At 43.3% G+C, this 19,592-nt stretch overlaps 8 non-coding genes across 8 annotated transcripts; 1 reads left to right on the top strand and 7 right to left on the bottom strand.

The window, feature by feature from the left end:
* The first annotated feature begins 1,252 nt into the window (after nt 1–1,252).
* On the top strand, nt 1,253–1,325 carry TRNAR-CCU (transfer RNA arginine (anticodon CCU)). The gene has a single exon. It is a non-coding gene; the product is annotated as a tRNA-Arg (tRNA).
* A 12,346-nt stretch (nt 1,326–13,671) lies between these two features.
* TRNAI-UAU (transfer RNA isoleucine (anticodon UAU)) lies at nt 13,672–13,764 on the bottom strand. Its single transcript is given in 2 exon segments — nt 13,672–13,707; nt 13,727–13,764. It is a non-coding gene; the product is annotated as a tRNA-Ile (tRNA).
* Nucleotides 13,765–14,901: 1,137 nt separating this feature from the next.
* On the bottom strand, nt 14,902–14,974 carry TRNAR-CCU (transfer RNA arginine (anticodon CCU)). Its single transcript has one exon. It is a non-coding gene; the product is annotated as a tRNA-Arg (tRNA).
* Nucleotides 14,975–15,389: 415 nt separating this feature from the next.
* TRNAI-UAU (transfer RNA isoleucine (anticodon UAU)) lies at nt 15,390–15,482 on the bottom strand. The gene is given in 2 exon segments: nt 15,390–15,425; nt 15,445–15,482. It is a non-coding gene; the product is annotated as a tRNA-Ile (tRNA).
* Nucleotides 15,483–16,611: 1,129 nt separating this feature from the next.
* TRNAR-CCU (transfer RNA arginine (anticodon CCU)) lies at nt 16,612–16,684 on the bottom strand. The gene has a single exon. It is a non-coding gene; the product is annotated as a tRNA-Arg (tRNA).
* Nucleotides 16,685–17,099: 415 nt separating this feature from the next.
* On the bottom strand, nt 17,100–17,192 carry TRNAI-UAU (transfer RNA isoleucine (anticodon UAU)). The gene is given in 2 exon segments: nt 17,100–17,135; nt 17,155–17,192. It is a non-coding gene; the product is annotated as a tRNA-Ile (tRNA).
* Nucleotides 17,193–18,340: 1,148 nt separating this feature from the next.
* On the bottom strand, nt 18,341–18,413 carry TRNAR-CCU (transfer RNA arginine (anticodon CCU)). Its single transcript has one exon. It is a non-coding gene; the product is annotated as a tRNA-Arg (tRNA).
* A 415-nt stretch (nt 18,414–18,828) lies between these two features.
* On the bottom strand, nt 18,829–18,921 carry TRNAI-UAU (transfer RNA isoleucine (anticodon UAU)). Its single transcript is given in 2 exon segments — nt 18,829–18,864; nt 18,884–18,921. It is a non-coding gene; the product is annotated as a tRNA-Ile (tRNA).
* Nucleotides 18,922–19,592: the final 671 nt, after the last annotated feature.

The following is a 19,592-nucleotide window of genomic DNA, read 5'->3' as shown; positions in this document are numbered from 1 at the left end:
TTACTATATGGGGGATGAATTACTATGGGGGATGAATTACTATATGGGGGATGAATTACTATATGGGGGATGAATTACTATGGGGGATGAATTACTATATGGGGGATGAATTACTATGGGGGATGAATTACTATATGGGGGATGAATTACTATGGGGGATGAATTACTATATGGGGGATGAATTACTATATGGGGGATGAATTACTATGGGGGATGAATTACTATGGGGGATGAATTACTATATGGGGGATGAATTACTATATGGGGGATGAATTACTATATGGGGGATGGATTACTATGGGGGATGAATTACTAGGGGGGATGAATTACTATAGGGGGGATGAATTACTATATGGGGGATGAATTACTATAGGGGGGATGAATTACTATAGGGGGGATGAATTACTATAGGGGGGATGAATTACTATATGGGGGATGAATTACTATGGGGGATGAATTACTATATGGGGGATGAATTACTATATGGGGGATGAATTACTATGGGGGATGAATTACTAGGGGGGATGAATTACTATATGGGGGATGAATTACTATATGGGGGATGAATTACTATGGGGGATGAATTACTATATGGGGGATGAATTACTATATGGGGGATGAATTACTATATGGGGGATGTATTTTCAGTTTTAAAAATGTGGCTCTCAAAATAAATTTCAATCGTGGTTTTGGCGAGATTTGGCTCAGTTGAAAAAAAAGGTTGCCCACCACTGGCCTAGGCGATCGAAAGCGGAAGGTGTCACCCCTCCCTTCCTCCCTGTAGTCTTTTGGGACACGTGACAGGTCCCAGAAGACTACATGACCATTCATAAAGCGCAGCGCTACTCGCGCATGCGCAGTGAGTACCCGGCTGTGAAGCCACAAGCTATCACTGCTGGGTGTCCACACTGAAGATGCCGGCCTCCTGGAATACAGGACAGCCGGTGAAACGGGCTGCAGGGAACATACCGCGGGACCGAGGGACAGATAAGTGGCTGTTTTTTAACGGCAGCTACAGTTTTTGTAGCTGCTGACTTATTTTTTTGACAGCGTGAGTGGAACTCCGCTTTAAGAACATTTTAGCTAGGAGACTCTGTCTGTCTCCCACCTTTGTGAGGGCTTTGGCAGGGTCTTGAGGCAAGCCCCAGTGGCCTAATGGATAAGGCAGTGGCCTCCTAAGCCAGGGATTGTGGGTTTGTCTCCCATCTGGGGTGTTGGATATCTTGCTTGTTTTGGCAGTGTCTTGAGGCAAGCCCCAGTGGCCTAATGGATAAGGCACTGGCCTCCTAAGCCAGGGATTGTGGGTTTGAGTCCCATCTGGGGTGTCGGATGTATTGCTTGTTCCTTTAAGCCAGGACTCCTTCCAGGCAGCTTCAAACATCAGCCAAGAATGAAATATAAAAACCATCACCGAGGGCAGCTACCTTTCTCTGCTTCATGTGTCAGTCCCTGAAGTCCTCTCTCCTGATTCCTTAATCCAAATGTGTGTGCCAATCACTATCTCACTGAAGTACAGTGTGCCTCAGATGACTTGGCTTAGTTGACCAGCATGCTCTGGAAAAGATACAAATACTAATCTCCAGCAGTGCTTCGGACAAAAAAAGTGTCCAACTCCACAGAAAGGAAAAGCAGCTTTTCTTAGGAAGGACTTTTGCCATCCGTCCGGCATTCTCCTGACATCCCGCTGTGGCATGCAAATCCACTGGGAAATGGCCATCTTGACAGGCATCCTAGGTAAGCTTAAACAGCGGGAAGGCATTTCCGACCTTTTTGTGTCAGTCCCAGAAGTGTTTTTCTTGATGTATCAAGCTATATGAATAGCAGTCAGAATCGCACCTTAGCGCTGTGCCTCCTTTGCCTCAAATGACATGGTGTTGTTGCGTTCCCTGAGATTCACAAAAATAGTTGCTGCTCTGGAACGTGTTCAGATGTCTGCTTGCCGCAAGAGGACAGAAATCGAATCTCATGTGGATCGCCAGCTTTTCTGCCAAACAGAGCATCAAAATTCTCAACCCAACAAGGCTGTTCTCAGGGGCCAGATTGCTTCGAGGCGGAAGAAGGATAGACAACATAAACAGCATCAGCTGGAATCAAAGCTAGCTTCCACGTCGGCTCAATTTAAGCAGGTGCCTACCCCATCGAACCGTAGATTGCTAGATCAGGCCCGCCTGGAACTGGATCTCTGTTTGACGGATGAGGCTGAGCGCTCTTTCCGTTGGACGTGCCAAAAGTGGTATAGTAAAGCAAACAAACCAGATTCCATGTTAGCACGTAGATTACGCTCTTTTGCACATCACCCCAAACCGATTTCTCTACGCACTCGTCAGAATGCTCTTACAAGTAATCCTGCTTTACATATATATTGTACATTCATATCAGTTGGGGACCTTAGCACTTAAATTGAGCCGACGTGGAAGCTAGCTTTGGACCAGGTGGGTTTTGTCTCCCACAGACAAGCCGGAGATGCCATCAGACGCATTTTACAGCTACAACATTTGGCTCATGTTCGCAAAATTGATATGATGCTCTTATCACTAGATATCAACAAGGCCTTTGACACTTTGCCCTGGCCTTATCTTATGTCGGTCCTTCACCGTTTTGGCTTTGGTCCCTCATTCTTAAGTTGAATCTCCGCACTATATACGTCCCCTCAAGCAAAACTCAAATATTATGGTTTTGAGTCCTCAACGTTCCCGATTGGCAGAGGTACTAGACAAGGGTGCCCACTTTCTCCTATACTATTTATCTTGGCTTTGGAACCTTTGGCAGAAGCCATTTGTATGCATCCTGATATTAAGGGAATAGATGTAGCTGGTTCTCAGCATAAGTTATCTCTGTTCGCTGACGATGTATTGTTGTCGGTCACAAGCCCAGGAGTTACTTTGCCAAATTTACTTGCGGTTTTGGACTCCTTTGCAGTTCTCTCAGGCCTCCATATCAACCCTGCCAAATCTAAGGCTATGTCAATTACCCTCTCACCATCACTTTTGGCTACTCTGAAACATTCGTTCCCTTTTCAATGGCTCTCGGCCTTGCAGTATTTAGGAATCAAGCTCACCGCGACTTATGAAGGACTATACCGGGCTAATTTCCCCGCCGTTTTTAATGAACTGACAGAACTGTTGTCCTCCTGGTCTCATTATCCGCTATCGTGGTTCGGTAGAATCAATGCGATCCATATGCCCTATCTTCCCAAATTATTGTATGTGTTTTGAATTCTACCTGTCCCTTTTCCCTCGCATATATTGCGTATTCATCAGCGAAAACTCCTGACTTTCATTTGGAGTTCTTCTTGACCCAGAATTAGTAAACAAATTTTATTTGCTCGTAAGACCGCAGGTGGGTTATCTGTCCCAAATCTTCAGTCTTACTATCTGGCAGCCAATATTGCCCCCTTAGCCCATCCCCCTGCATGTCACAACTTTCCCTTATGGGCTTCTATAGACTTGATGGACTCCCACCCGATACCACTCTCTTCTTTGCCGTGGCTTCCTTCTACTCATCGACCTTCATCCCTTAGCCCGACGCTGACGCTTCGTCTTTGGGATTCTATTAAATATTCTGCAGGCCTCATCTCTGCCCACCTACCGCTGCTACGTTTGCTACATAACCCATTATTCCCCCCAGGTCATGATAATCCTGGACAGTTTGCTTGGTGGCAAGCAAATGGCTTCCATGATGTACATTCGATGCTTTCTCCCACTCGAATACTCACCTTTAAAACCCTGCGCTCCTCTCATGATATCCCATTGCGGGAACATTTTGGCTACCTTCAACTCCACCACTTTATAAATACATTATTACGGACGCACTCGGGACCCTACAGGTTGTCCCCCTTTGAAAGTCAATGTAGACATAGACCCCATGCTCCGGGCTTAATCTCTCTAGTCTACTCTTCCATTATTTCTTATAGAACTCCTCCGGTCCGTTCTTATCATCAGCGTTGGCAGTTGGAACTCGGGGGCACTCTGGATCAACAGGATTGGGGGACCATGACCCAAGCGTTATCTAAATGCTCTAGGAATGTTATCATTCTAGAAAATGCCTATAAGGTTTTTTATAGATTATACGCCTGCTCGCCTGGCTTGTTTTATCCCAACATATTCCCCGACTTGCTTACGGGGCTGTCAACAGATGGGTACTATGGTCCATATTTGGTGGACTTGCCCTAAGGTTTGCAGATTGTGGATCAGAGTATATGCCCTCCTCCGTCCTATGTTTGACACAGACATTAAGCGCAACCCATAAGAAGCGTTTTTATTTAAACCATTAGTGGGCCTACTTCGCCCTGAACGGCAGCTGGCATCACACCTGTTTATGGCTACCAAGCTGATGATCGCGAGGGCTTGGAAGACTCCCCTCCTCAGCTATGAGGCTGTCAAAAACCGGATGAACTTCATAATGGTTAACGAAAAACTGACGGCTATACTGCTAGACACTCACACAAAATCCTGCAGACATGGCGTCCCTGGCTTGATATAGCCCAACCATTGAGATTCGACTAGTCCCTTTTGTCGATATAAAATTTACATATTAGTTTATTTTTCTTTCTTTTTTTTTTCTGTTGCGATCCCCCTGGAGCCCTTTTTGTTTTTGTCTCCTTACTCACCGTTCCTCTCTTTCCTTTGGTCTAGTCTGTCTCTCTGCTATTTGTACTTGATTGTGATTATTGCTTTGAGTGCCGCACCAGCAATATATTCTTATATATAAGAATATTCACCAGTATATATTCTTACACTGGACTCCATTGGGAGCCATGTGTGTGGAATGCCTATCTGCGTTTAGAGAGGCTCCATCTCATATCTTCTTCCCTTTCTGTATGCTGATATAGTGACAATTTTTCCTTAGAGTTTATATTGACATTGTTCTTTAAATGTTTACCATTTTTGCAACTTATTGTTTTTTCCCCTTTTTTTTTGTGTTCTCTTTTTTCTGTACCCGGCACTTAACCGTTTCAATACCGTGCAATTTTACACCTTCCTGCCCAGGCCAGTTTTCAGGTTTCAGCGCTCTCACACTTTGAATGACAATTGCGCGGTCATACAACATTGTACCCAAACTAAAATTTGATCATTTTCTTCACACAACTAGAGCTTTCTTTTGGTGGTATTTAATCACCGCTGGGGTTTTTATTTTTTGCTAAATTAACAAAAAAAGACCAAAAATTTTGAAAAAAAACCACATTTTTCTTTGTTTCTGTTATAAACGTTTACAAATAAATAATTGTTCTTCATAAATTTAGGCCGAGATGTATTCTGCTACATGTCTTTGGTGAAAATAACCCAAATTAGGATGTATTTTTTAGTTTGTAGGAAAGTTATAGAGTTCACAAACTATGGTATAGATCTGAATATTGATCAATCCTGAAGTACTGACAGCCAATCTAATTTCTTGAGGTCCAAGAATGTCAGAACAGTACAGATATCCCCCAAATGACCCCTTTTTGCAGAGTAGACAGTCCGACGTACTTCATAAGAGGCATGGCGAGTTTTTTGAAGTTGTATTTTTTTGTCATAATTTTTCGGAAAATGAAAAAATTAAAAAAATTATTTTCACTATTTTTTTTTTACATACTGTCACCAGTGCAGTACAGCATCATCATATAACTGGCATGGCGGTGAACAGCGACACTGACTGGTGACAGTATGAAAAAAAAAATATATATTTTTTTTTAATTTTTTTATTATATTTAATTTTTTATTACATTTTTTTTTTTTTTTTTTTAAGATTTTTTTTCATATTTTACTATGACCAAAATAGTACAATGTTACCATAGTAACACTGTACTACTTTGGGGAAGTGATCAGTATTTTTTTATTTTTTTATTTTTTACACAATTTGCTTATAGCAAAGAATTACTTTGCTATAAGCAAGCATTTACCTGAATGAAATCGATTCATTCAGCTTTTTTTTTTTTTTTTTTTTTTTTTTTTTTGTGCTTAGCTGTGATTTGGTCACAGCTAATCACATGACATGTGCATGTGATTAGCTGTGACCATTCACAGCTAGGCACTAGTATACAATGGATGGCATCATGAATGAAGCCATCCATTGTATACAACTGTCATGTGACCTGCTGTGATTGGTCACAGCAGGTCACATGGTACCGGCAACGGGAGCCGGTACTCGGATCTGTCATCGGCCGTGTCCGAGGTGCACGGGCGGTGACAGATCGCACTGCTGTGTCGCTCTGCAACCGCGCAAACCACGCATGTGCGGGAGCACGCCAAATGGAGTGCACCCGGAAAGCTGCAGCGCTTTTCAAGCCGCCAAACGGCCATTGGCCGGGCGGCTAATGGTTAAGTATGCAGTTTATATCTATGTCTCTACTGTTGATTAATGCATCTGTTTTTGACTGTTTCTCTGCTCCTATCTATTCTATAATAAAATTCTTTGTAAAGCAAAACGTCATTTAGCAAAACAGGTAGGAGGCGCACGCAAGGCGCGCGACCGCCCTACCTGCGCCGCCGATCGCGACTGCGGGTGTCAATCACCGGGTCCCAGCCAGTCATTACCGCCGGGTCCCAGCGATTACCGGCAATCACTGACAGGAGGCACGGCTGCAGTGTTTACACTGCAGCTCTGCTCCCTGTCAGTTCCCAACACACTGAGATTAGCTTTCCGAAACAGTGTGTAACAGTGAAAGACACATCCCCCGCCCACTAGTAAAACACTCCCCTCAAACAGTTAACCCTTTGATCGCCTAAAAATGTTAACCCCTTCCTCCCCAGTGCCATTATTACAGTGTCAGTGGTTTTTTTTTTGCACTGATCACTGTATTGGTGTCACTGGGGATGTCAGTGACCCCAAGTCAGTTCCCCCCAGTGTCAAAATGTCCGCCGCAGTCCTGCAGTCCCGCCATAAGTCGCTGATCACTGTCATAAATCGCTGATCACCGCCGTAAGTCGCTGATCGCCGCCATTATTAGTATAAAAAAAATAAATCCCATTATCTTTCCCGCCATTTGTAGATGCTATAACTTTCACGTGAACCAATTAATTAACACGTATTGGGATTTTTTTTAGCAAAGACATATCACAGAATACATTTTGGCTGAAATTTATGATGAAATTTGATTTTTAAATTTTTTTACTGGACATGTTTTATAGCAAAAAGTCCAAAATATTGTTTTTTTTTCTCAAAATTGTCAGCCTTTTTTTTATAGCGCAAAAAATAAAAAATACACAGGCGATCAAAAACCACCAAAGAAAGCTCAATTTGTGGGGAAAAAAGGACATAAATTTAATTTGGGTGCAGTGTTCCATGACTGCGCAATTGTCAATTAAAGTAATGCAGCGACATAACACAAACCGCTTCTGTAACAGCTTCCTGACTGCCCTATAGCAGAAATACTGCTACAGGGCGGCATGGGTTGACAAAATCACACACACACACACACACACATATATATATATATATATATATACATGATTCACGCTCCCGCGGTGTTCACGCCCCTCCCAGATAGCGTCAGATTGCCCGTCAGTACACCAGTCATCACATCATCACATTTAACCCCTTGATTGCCAGGAAGACGCTCATGCACAATAAACCTCCAGTATAGTATAGTGTCTGAACGGATCAATATCTTTGATCAGATCAGCACTATACCAGCGTTCACATTAGTACAGCGTCCCCAAAAACACAGCGTTAGCGGGATCAGCCCCAGCACCTGCCAACACCTGCGTTTAGCCCCTACGCTTACCCCCCTTCTCCCCCAGCAAGTGCAGTGTCAGTAGGTCACTGTCACTTGATACATTGCACACAAAACCGCAGTGTTGGCAGAATCAGGCCTGATCTCTGTTAGCACCTGTCTGTAAATGTTGATGACTCTCATATGCAGCAGAGTGCCAGTACTAGTGCCACGCTACCTTTTGGTGAACTGGTGAGCACCATCGGTCTAGTACATCCGGTCTTTCACATATCTCTTAGATTGTAAGCTCCCAGGATCAGGCCCTCCTAACCCTCTTGTATTGAACTGTATTGTTTTGTATTGTCTCCAGTTATATTGTAGCGCTGAGCAAACTGTTGGCACCTTAAATCCTGTATAATAATAATAATAATACCAGCACTGCAGTATGACTTGGTGATGTGGTGAGTCCCATAGGTGCAGTACAAGCCAATGCGGTTGCGAGCACAAGTATTGTCCAGCAACCACCAGCATATGAGAGTATAATGTGTTTTATGCATTTCAACGACAATACACTCGGTCATCCTCGGGGTGACCCTGAATTTGATTGGCTCCACAAAATTCAGCCTCTCGTAAATCATCTTAACCAAAAATTTGCAGATGTCTATACTCCCCAGCAAAACATCTGCATCCCTGATTAATTTTTCTGGCTGCCTTGCATTCAAACAATTTGTCTCCAGCAAGCGTACCAGATATGGGGTCAAGATGTAGAAGACCTATGAGAGGACAACAGGCTATACTTATAATTTTTGGATTTACGAGGGAAAAGATAGTCACGTGGAGCCCCCCTGGATGCCCAGACTACATGGGGAGCAGTGACAAGATAGTTTGGGACTTGGTGTTTTCCTTTTTCCATATGGGGTACCACTTATATGTGGACAATTTTTATTCAAGCGTGCCACTATTTAGACATTTGTACAATTTCGGAACTGGCGCATGTGGCAAAGTGGGACCTAATGTGTGCCCACCATTAGAAGTGGGTGGATGCAGGGCGGTATATTCTAATGGTGGGCATACCACACACTTTTTCTGGCAGAGATTTCTTCTCTTTTTTTCCCCATTCAGTCCACAGGCTGCATACAAAAAAAAAAAAAAAAAAAAAAAGAACATCGCATATATACCCAACAAGGATCAGCGACGTACTGGTACATACTTGGATTTTGAATGGTTATACCAGGATGATGCCTACTGCTGCAGGCATCATCCTGGTTTTGTTTTTTTCAGCCGGCGATCGACTTTCATGTAAAAACAATCCTAGTGGCTAATTAGCTGCAGGATTGCTTTTACAAGCAGCGGGAGATGATGACCCTCTCCCCGCTGACTTCCATGGCCTTCTCGGGCAGTCCCGTGCCATCGGGGGAACCTGAGAATGCAGCTGGTGTTTCTGCCAGCTGACCATAGAGCTGGTTGGAGACCAGAGTGGTGCCAATCATCTCTATAGTCTAAGAATTCGGAAGCTACAAGCATTTAATCACTTCAGTTTTGCAGGATATAAACAGCTCCATTTGTAATTCGGGAAAGCATTTGATCACACCGTTTTGGTTTGATTAGATAATGTAAGGGCAGTGGAGATATCCAGAGTCTGATAGACCCTAGATTTCTCAAAAAAGAATATATGACAATGCCCATTGAAGTTATAGGGGATATTTGCATTCCCTGTGATAGCATTAAAAGTGATCAAAAAAAAAAATGAAAGGTACAGTGTAAAAATAAAAAAAAATCAAAATAACTTAAAAAAATAAATTAAAAACTTGCCCCTCCCATGCGCACACACCTGTGTGCATAAGCGTTGACCCTGTGACGGTATGTAAACAGCGGTTGCACCATGCATATGAGGTATCGCCGTGAACGTCAGATCAAGGGCAGTAATTCTAACACTAGACCTCCTCTGTAAATCTAAAATGGTTGCTTTTAAAGGCTTTTAAAGCATTGTCTATGAATATTAAAAATGTATGCAGTTTGTCGCCATTTCACAGGGCATGCGCAGTTTTAAAGCATGTCATGTTTGGTATCTATTTACTCGGCATACCATTATCTTTTATATTTTACCAAATAATTGGCCAATATATTGTGTTTTTGTACATTAAAAGTAAAAAAAGTATTTTTTTTTTTAAATTTGCTATTGAAAAAATTGCTGCGCGAGTATTATGTGTCATAAAAAATTGTAGTACCCACCATTTTATTCACTAGGGTGTCTGCTTTAAAAAAATATATAATGTTTGGGGATTTTAAATTAATTTCCTAGCAAAAAATACTGTTTTTTTCATGTGAACAAAAAGTGTCAGAAAAGGCTTGATCTTCAGGTGGTTAGAAGAGTGAATGATGTGCGGCATAAACTTCTAAAAATGCATAAAATGCCCCCAAACCCCAAAACGACCCCTTTTTGGAAAGTAGACACTCCAAACTATTTGCTGAGAAGCATGTTGAATCAATAGAAGAATTTATTTTTCCACCACAAGTTTTTGGAAAATGACAAAAAAAAATGTTTTTTTTTTTACACAAAATTGTCACTTAAATGATTTATTGTTCACACATGCCATGGGTATATGTGGAATTACTCCCCAAAATACATTCTGCTACTTCTCCTGAGTATGGGGGTACCACATGTGAGAGACATTTTGGCAGTCTAGCCAAGTACAGCACCCCAAAATCCAATTAGCACCTTCAGGCTTTTAAAGGGCTTTATTTCCTTATTACACTCCCAGACTAACTATCACAGTTTCGGAGACCCTGAAATGCCAGGATAGCACCTAACCTCGCAAAATGACCCCTTTTTGGAAAGTAGACACCCCAAGGAATTTGATAAGAAGCATGGTAAGTATTTTGCAGATCTCATTTGTTGCCACAAGTTTTTGGAAAATGAAGAAAAAAAACAAACGTATTTTTTCTATATTTCAAAACCTTGTGAGAAAAAATGAGATCTGCAAAACACTCACCATGCCTCTTTTTAAATTCCTTAGGGTGTCTACTTTCCAGAAAGCGATCATATGGGGGGGGGGGGGTTGGTGTAATCCTGGCATGTCAGGGCCTTCGAAACTGTGATAGGCAGTGAGGAAGTGTAATGAGGATGTTGCGCACCTTCAGGCTTTCAAAGTGGTCATTGGCTTTCAGGCTCCTGTATGTGGCTAGACTCCCAAAAAGTCTCACACATGTGGTATCCCCATACTCGGTAGAAGTAGCAGAATGTATTTTGGGGTGTAATTCCACATATACCTATGGCTTGTGTGAGAAATAAAAAATTTAAATGACAACTTTGTGTAAAAAAAAAAAAAAAAAGTTTTTGTCATTTTCCAGAAACTTGTGAAAAAAAAATAAATCTTCCATGGACTCAATATGCCTCTCAGCAGATAGCTTAGGGTCATTTGAGGGTGTTTATACTATCCTGGTATTTTAGCACCTCAAGAAATTTGATGGGGAGTCAGAAAGTAAAAGCTGTGTAAATTCCATTATCTATACCATAGTTTGTAGATGCTATAACTTTCACACAAAGCAATAAATATACAGTTACTGGGATTTTTTTTAACCAAAAACATGTAGCAGAATACATTTTGGCCTAAATTTATGATGACATTTTAGTTTTTTTGGATATTTTTTATGCCTGAAATGAGAAAATATAGTTTTTTTCAAAAAAAAATTTTTCTTCAAAATGTTTCTGTTTATAGCGCCAAAAATAAAAAGGGATTTTTTTTTACTAAAAACATGTAGCAGAATACATTTTGGCCTAAATGTATAACTGACTTTGAGTTTACTATATATTTTTTATAGCTGAAAGTAAAAAATATTGTTTTTCTTAAAATGTTTGGTCTTTTTTTGTTTATAGCGTGAAAAATAAAAAGCGCACAGGTGATCAAATACCACTGAAAGAAAGCTCTATTTGTGTGAAAAAAAGGACGTAAATTTTGTTTGGGTGCAGCATTGCATGACCGCGCAATTATCAGTTGAATTAGTGCAGCGCCGAGTAGCAAAAAGAAGCCTGGTAAGGAAGGGGGGTAAATCCTCAGGAAGGCAAGTGGTTAAGCTATTGCTGTTATGTTTAAATTAACATAATAAAGCTATGCTATAATTGCAGTTTCTTATATTTTGGACTCTTTATTCTAAATAAAAATTTATTTTCATAATCTTTAAGGGGGCGTGGTTGGGGGCAGGACTGGGGGAAGGGTTAAGGGACGGGGGTGGGGGTGGAGGCGGATCTGGGCAAGGTTGGGTGGGGCAACTGGTGGAGAGTAAGGTTTGTGCCTGGCTAGTAGCTCTAGACTCAAAATTTTAAGCCCTGGTCTAGGCATCCGGGGGGCTCCACGTGACTATCTTTTCCCTCGTAAATCCGAAACTTATAAGTATAGCCTGTTGCTCTCTCACAGGTCTTCTACATCTTGACCCCATATCTGGCATGCTTGCTGGGGAGAAATTGTTTGAATGCAAGGCGGATAGAAAAATTAATGAGGGACTCATCAACGCAGATTTTTTGCTGGGGAGTATAGACATCTGAAAATTTTTGGTTAAGGTGATTTTCGAGGGGCCGAGTTTTGTGGAGTTCAGGGTCACCTCGAAGACGAGAAAGTGTATTGTTGTTGCAATGCATAAAACACTTTATACTCTCATATCTATGCCTGGCCATGGCAGCAGAGAACACGGGATATGATAAATCGGGTCTGTAGACCAATACAACCGCAATGAATTTTTTTTAGTACTGCCCGTGATGAGGGTAAGGTCCAAAAAAATGTAAATTCCGAAATCGTAATGGGTTTCCATGCGAATGGTCTGGCAAGGTTTGAATTTGGGTTGACGGCGATAAATTGTTGTGCATATAAATTGCTTTATTTTATTATTATAGGTACTTACTGTATATAGTGCCATCAATTTACGCAGCACTTTACATATATATTGTACGTTCATATCAGTCCCTAACCCTCAAGGGGTGTACAATCTAAGGTCCCTAACTCACATTCATACTTACACATACTAGGGCCAATTTACTTATGCTACCCTAAAATTAAACTACGACAAACAGACTTTTGGGGGGTTTAAAAAAAAAATTGCTTTGATCCACAATCAATGTATAAAGATCTTACGTGAAAAACAGCTCCAAAAAAATCAAGGGGAGTAGTTAAATTTGCTGTTTTCACCTGAATTCTGGCTTGGGCAGTGAAGAGGGGAAGTACGGGTGCAGCAGAATTTGTGGGCTGCCAATCGGGACTTGCAAGCACATCTGGAAAGATACTAGGGGCTCTACGGGCCTGTGTGAGAATTGATGGTGGTTGCATGACAATATTTGTGCTCGCCACCGCACCAGCTTGTACTGCACTTATGGGAATCGCCACCTCACCAAGTGATACTGCAGTGCTGGTATGTGAAAGATCAGGATGTACTTGGCCTCTTGTGCTCGCCAATTCACCAAAAGGTAGCGCAGCACTAGTACTGGCTGCATATGACTACATATGCGTGGGCAGCACAGTGGCTAAATGGTTAGCATTTCCACCTGGTAGTACTAGGGTCGTTGGTTCAAATCCCATCCAAGGAACCACCTACCTGGAGTTTGCATGTTCTCCCAGTGCCTCTGTGGGTTTCCTTGAGGTACTCTGGTTTCCTCCCACACTCCAAAGACATGCTGGTAGGTTAATTGGCTCCTGTCTAAATTGGCCCTAGTATTTGTATGTATGAATGTAAGTTGGGGACCTTAGATTGTACACCCCTTGAGGGTTAGGGACTGATATGAATGTACAATGGGTTTGCTCAAACTGAAAAGCAGTGTTGTAGCTCCCCACACCTCTTTTCAACAAGTAGCACATTCTGGTTATCACTTTTGTTCCACAATTTAGAGAATGCGCTCAGTGTAACTGAAAGACAGCTCATTCAAGCACCACTGGCGAAAACACCCTTTACTTTCTTTGACCGCTTACAGCCTTGCGGTAAAGTTCTTAGGCCGCAAAGTGTAACAGCTAATTAAATATTCCATTAAAAAAGGCAAAAAGGAAGGAAAAGCATGCTCCAGGTGAGGCTTGATCTCACAACCTCGGCATTGCTCAACAGATACTGCCATATAAGTACCACGTGCTGACCGATTACGCCACTGGAGCGCTGTTGCTATCTGGCAGATTCCTCATCCATCTCGCCTCAGTTTATGGTAGGCCTCCAAGTAATCCTGCACTTAAACTCCTGCTCGCCTCAGAAAGAAGGTAATGGTAGCAAGAAATGGTAGGTAAGAGGTACTGCTAGAAAAAACACTGCCAAAGTCACTTGACTGGAGCTCAAGGACAGCTTTTAAAGATAAAAGGGAGAGCTGTTTTGAGAAGAGGAAAAAATGAAATTGAAAATGCTATCGTGACGTGTCAGCCATGTATTCATGCACATTTGAAAAGTTACTGAAAGAGCCACTGTAAACCAAGAAGTGTCAGGTTATGCCAAGTCCCTATAGAATGCAGCATGCCAAAGTCAGTTTGTGGGTAAACCCAGCTAAAGCGCAAGAGTTCTTTATAGATCTGAAAAGCCACTCTCCAGCGACTGGGTTGAGAATTTTGATGCTCTGTTTGGCAGAAAAGCTGGCAATCCACATGAGGTTCGATTTCTGCCCTCTTGCGGCAAGCAGACATCTGAACACGTTCCAGAGCAGCAACTATTTTTGTGAATCTCAGGAAACGCAACAACACCATGTCATTTGAGGCAAAGGAGGCTCAGCGCTAAGGTGCGATTCTGACTGCTATTCATATAGCTTGATACATCAAGAAAAACACTTCTGGGACTGACACAAAAAGGTCGGAAATGCCTTCCCGCTGTTTAAGCTTACCTAGGATGCCTGTCAAGATGGCCATTTCCCTTGAGGATGGCCATTTCCCAGTAGAGATTTGCATGCGACCGCGGGATGTCAGGAGAATGCCGGACGGATGGCAAAAGTCCTTCCTAAGAAAAGCTGCTTTTCCTTTCTGTGGAGTTGGACACTTTTTTTGTCCGAAGCGCTGCTGGAGATTAGTATTTGTATCTTTTCCAGAGCATGCTGGTCAACTAAGCCAAGTCATCTGAGGCACACTGTACTTCTGCGACATAGTGATTGGCACACACATTTAGATTAAGGCATCAGGAGAGAGGACTTCAGGGACTGACACGTGAAGCAGAGAAAGGTAGCTGCCCTCGGTGATGGTTTTTATATTTCATTCTTGGCTGATGTTTGAAGCTGCCTGGAAGGAGTCCTGGCTTAAAGGAACAAGCAAGATATCCGACACCCCAGATGGGACTCGAACCCACAATCCCTGGCTTAGGAGGCTAGTGCCTTATCCATTAGGCCACTGGGGCTTGCCTCAAGACCCTGCCAAAGCTTCTTCTTTTCTCCTGTAGAGGTCATCCGTTCTTCTTCTTGCCAAGGTAAGGGTGGCAAGGTCTCTGTTTTGATTTTCCCTTGCAAACGTTCTACAGAATTCCAAGCAGATTGAGCTACGGAGTCAGAAGAATGGGTTTGCTCAAACTGAAAAGCAGTGTCGTAGCTCCCCACACCTCTTTTCAAGAAGTAGCACATTCTGGTTATCACTTTTGTTCCACAATTTAGAGAATGCGCTCAGTGTAAGTGAAAGACAGCTCATTCAAGCACCACTGGCGAAAACACCCTTCACTTTCTTTGACCGCTTACAGCCTTGCGGTAAAGTTCTCAGGCCGCAGGGTGTAACAGCTGATTAAATATTCCATTAAAAAAGGCAAAAAGGAAGGAAAAGCATGCTCCAGGTGAGGCTCGAACTCACAACCTCGGCATTGCTCAACAGATACTGCCATATAAGTACCGCGCGCTGACCGATTGCGCCACTGGAGCGCTGTCTCTAGCGGGCAGATTCCTCATCCATCTCGCCTCAGTTTATCGTAGGCATCCAAGTAATCCTGCACCTAAACTCCTGCTCGCCTCAGAAAGAAGGGAATGGTCCTTCTTTCCTAGCAAGAAATGGTAGGTAAGAGGTACTGCTAGAAAAAACACTGCCAAAGTCACTTGACTGGAGCTCAAGGACAGCTTTTAAAGATAAAAGGGAGAGCTGTTTTGAGAAGAGGAAAAAATGAAATTGAAAATGCTAACGTGACGTGTCAGCCATGTATTCATGCACATTTGAAAAGTTACTGAAAGAGCCACTGTAAACCAAGAAGTGTCAGGTTATGCCAAGTCCCTCTAGAATGCAGCATGCCAAAGTCAGTTTGTGGGTAAACCCAGCTAAAGCGCAAGAGTTCTTTATAGATCTGAAAAGCCACTCTCCAGCGACTGGGTTGAGAATTTTGATGCTCTGTTTGGCAGAAAAGCTGGCGATCCACATGAGGTTTGATTTCTGCCCTCTTGCGGCAAGCAGACATCTGAACACGTTCCAGAGCAGCAACTATTTTTGTGAATCTCAGGAAACGCAACAACACCATGTCATTTGAGGCAAAGGAGGCACAGCGCTAAGGTGCGATTCTGACTGCTATTCATATAGCTTGATACATCAAGAAAAACACTTCTGGGACTGACACAAAAAGGTCGGAAATGCCTTCCCGCTGTTTAAGCTTACCTAGGATGCCTGTCAAGATGGCCATTTCCCAGTAGAGATTTGCATGCCACCGCGGGATGTCAGGAGAATGCCGGACGGATGGCAAAAGTCCTTCCTAAGAAAAGCTGCTTTTCCTTTCTGTGGAGTTGGACACTTTTTTTGTCCGAAGCGCTGCTGGAGATTAGTATTTGTATCTTTTCCAGAGCATGCTGGTCAACTAAGCCAAGTCATCTGAGGCACACTGTACTTCAGCGAGATAGTGATTGGCACACACATTTGGATTAAGGCATCAGGAGAGAGGACTTCAGGGACTGACACGTGAAGCAGAGAAAGGTAGCTGCCCTCGGTGATGGTTTTTATATTTCATTCTTGGCTGATGTTTGAAGCTGCCTGGAAGGAGTCCTGGCTTAAAGGAACAAGCAAGATATCCGACACGCCAGATGGGACTCGAACCCACAATCCCTGGCTTAGGAGGCCAGTGCCTTATCCATTAGGCCACTGGGGCTTGCCTCAAGACCCTGCCAAAGCTTCTTCTTTTCTCCTGTAGAGGTCATCCGTTCTTCTTCTTGCCAAGGTAAGGGTGGCAAGGTCTCTGTTTTGATTTTCCCTTGCAAACGTCCTACAGAATTCCAAGCAGATTGAGCTACGGAGTCAGAAGAATGGGTTTGCTCAAACTGAAAAGCAGTGTCGTAGCTCCCCACACCTCTTTTCAAGAAGTAGCACATTCTGGTTATCACTTTTGTTCCACAATTTAGAGAATGCGCTCAGTGTAAGTGAAAGACAGCTCATTCAAGCACCACTGGCGAAAACACCCTTCACTTTCTTTGACCGCTTACAGCCTTGCGGTAAAGTTCTCAGGCCGCAGGGTGTAACAGCTGATTAAATATTCCATTAAAAAAGGCAAAAAGGAAGGAAAAGCATGCTCCAGGTGAGGCTCGAACTCACAACCTCGGCATTGCTCAACAGATACTGCCATATAAGTACCGCGCGCTGACCGATTGCGCCACTGGAGCGCCGTCTCTAGCGGGCAGATTCCTCATCCATCTCGCCTCAGTTTATCGTAGGCCTCCAAGTAATCCTGCACCTAAACTCCTGCTCGCCTCAGAAAGAAGGGAATGGTCCTTCTTTCCTAGCAAGAAATGGTAGGTAAGAGGTACTGCTAGAAAAAACACTGCCAAAGTCACTTGACTGGAGCTCAAGGACAGCTTTTAAAGATAAAAGGGAGAGCTGTTTTGAGAAGAGGAAAAAATGAAATTGAAAATGCTATCGTGACGTGTCAGCCATGTATTCATGCACATTTGAAAAGTTACTGAAAGAGCCACTGTAAACCAAGAAGTGTCAGGTTATGCCAAGTCCCTCTAGAATGCAGCATGCCAAAGTCAGTTTGTGGGTAAACCCAGCTAAAGCGCAAGAGTTCTTTATAGATCTGAAAAGCCACTCTCCAGCGACTGGGTTGAGAATTTTGATGCTCTGTTTGGCAGAAAAGCTGGCGATCCACATGAGGTTCGATTTCTGCCCTCTTGCGGCAAGCAGACATCTGAACACGTTCCAGAGCAGCAACTATTTTTGTGAATCTCAGGAAACGCAACAACACCATGTCATTTGAGGCAAAGGAGGCTCAGCGCTAAGGTGCGATTCTGACTGCTATTCATATAGCTTGATACATCAAGAAAAACACTTCTGGGACTGACACAAAAAGGTCGGAAATGCCTTCCCGCTGTTTAAGCTTACCTAGGATGCCTGTCAAGATGGCCATTTCCCTTGAGGATGGCCATTTCCCAGTAGAGATTTGCATGCGACCGCGGGATGTCAGGAGAATGCCGGACGGATGGCAAAAGTCCTTCCTAAGAAAAGCTGCTTTTCCTTTCTGTGGAGTTGGACACTTTTTTTGTCCGAAGCGCTGCTGGAGATTAGTATTTGTATCTTTTCCAGAGCATGCTGGTCAACTAAGCCAAGTCATCTGAGGCACACTGTACTTCTGCGACATAGTGATTGGCACACACATTTAGATTAAGGCATCAGGAGAGAGGACTTCAGGGACTGACACGTGAAGCAGAGAAAGGTAGCTGCCCTCGGTGATGGTTTTTATATTTCATTCTTGGCTGATGTTTGAAGCTGCCTGGAAGGAGTCCTGGCTTAAAGGAACAAGCAAGATATCCGACACCCCAGATGGGACTCGAACCCACAATCCCTGGCTTAGGAGGCTAGTGCCTTATCCATTAGGCCACTGGGGCTTGCCTCAAGACCCTGCCAAAGCTTCTTCTTTTCTCCTGTAGAGGTCATCCGTTCTTCTTCTTGCCAAGGTAAGGGTGGCAAGGTCTCTGTTTTGATTTTCCCTTGCAAACGTTCTACAGAATTCCAAGCAGATTGAGCTACGGAGTCAGAAGAATGGGTTTGCTCAAACTGAAAAGCAGTGTCGTAGCTCCCCACACCTCTTTTCAAGAAGTAGCACATTCTGGTTATCACTTTTGTTCCACAATTTAGAGAATGCGCTCAGTGTAAGTGAAAGACAGCTCATTCAAGCACCACTGGCGAAAACACCCTTCACTTTCTTTGACCGCTTACAGCCTTGCGGTAAAGTTCTCAGGCCGCAGGGTGTAACAGCTGATTAAATATTCCATTAAAAAAGGCAAAAAGGAAGGAAAAGCATGCTCCAGGTGAGGCTCGAACTCACAACCTCGGCATTGCTCAACAGATACTGCCATATAAGTACCGCGCGCTGACCGATTGCGCCACTGGAGCGCCGTCTCTAGCGGGCAGATTCCTCATCCATCTCGCCTCAGTTTATCGTAGGCCTCCAAGTAATCCTGCACCTAAACTCCTGCTCGCCTCAGAAAGAAGGGAATGGTCCTTCTTTCCTAGCAAGAAATGGTAGGTAAGAGGTACTGCTAGAAAAAACACTGCCAAAGTCACTTGACTGGAGCTCAAGGACAGCTTTTAAAGATAAAAGGGAGAGCTGTTTTGAGAAGAGGAAAAAATGAAATTGAAAATGCTATCGTGACGTGTCAGCCATGTATTCATGCACATTTGAAAAGTTACTGAAAGAGCCACTGTAAACCAAGAAGTGTCAGGTTATGCCAAGTCCCTCTAGAATGCAGCATGCCAAAGTCAGTTTGTGGGTAAACCCAGCTAAAGCGCAAGAGTTCTTTATAGATCTGAAAAGCCACTCTCCAGCGACTGGGTTGAGAATTTTGATGCTCTGTTTGGCAGAAAAGCTGGCGATCCACATGAGGTTCGATTTCTGCCCTCTTGCGGCAAGCAGACATCTGAACACGTTCCAGAGCAGCAACTATTTTTGTGAATCTCAGGAAACGCAACAACACCATGTCATTTGAGGCAAAGGAGGCTCAGCGCTAAGGTGCGATTCTGACTGCTATTCATATAGCTTGATACATCAAGAAAAACACTTCTGG

Source organism: Staurois parvus, unplaced genomic scaffold, assembly GCF_062004578.1.
Source record: "Staurois parvus isolate SC_StPar_1 unplaced genomic scaffold, SC_StPar_1.0 ptg000276l, whole genome shotgun sequence".
Classification (NCBI taxonomy): Eukaryota; Metazoa; Chordata; class Amphibia; order Anura; family Ranidae; genus Staurois; species Staurois parvus.
This window is presented reverse-complemented; position numbering and strand designations above follow the sequence as displayed.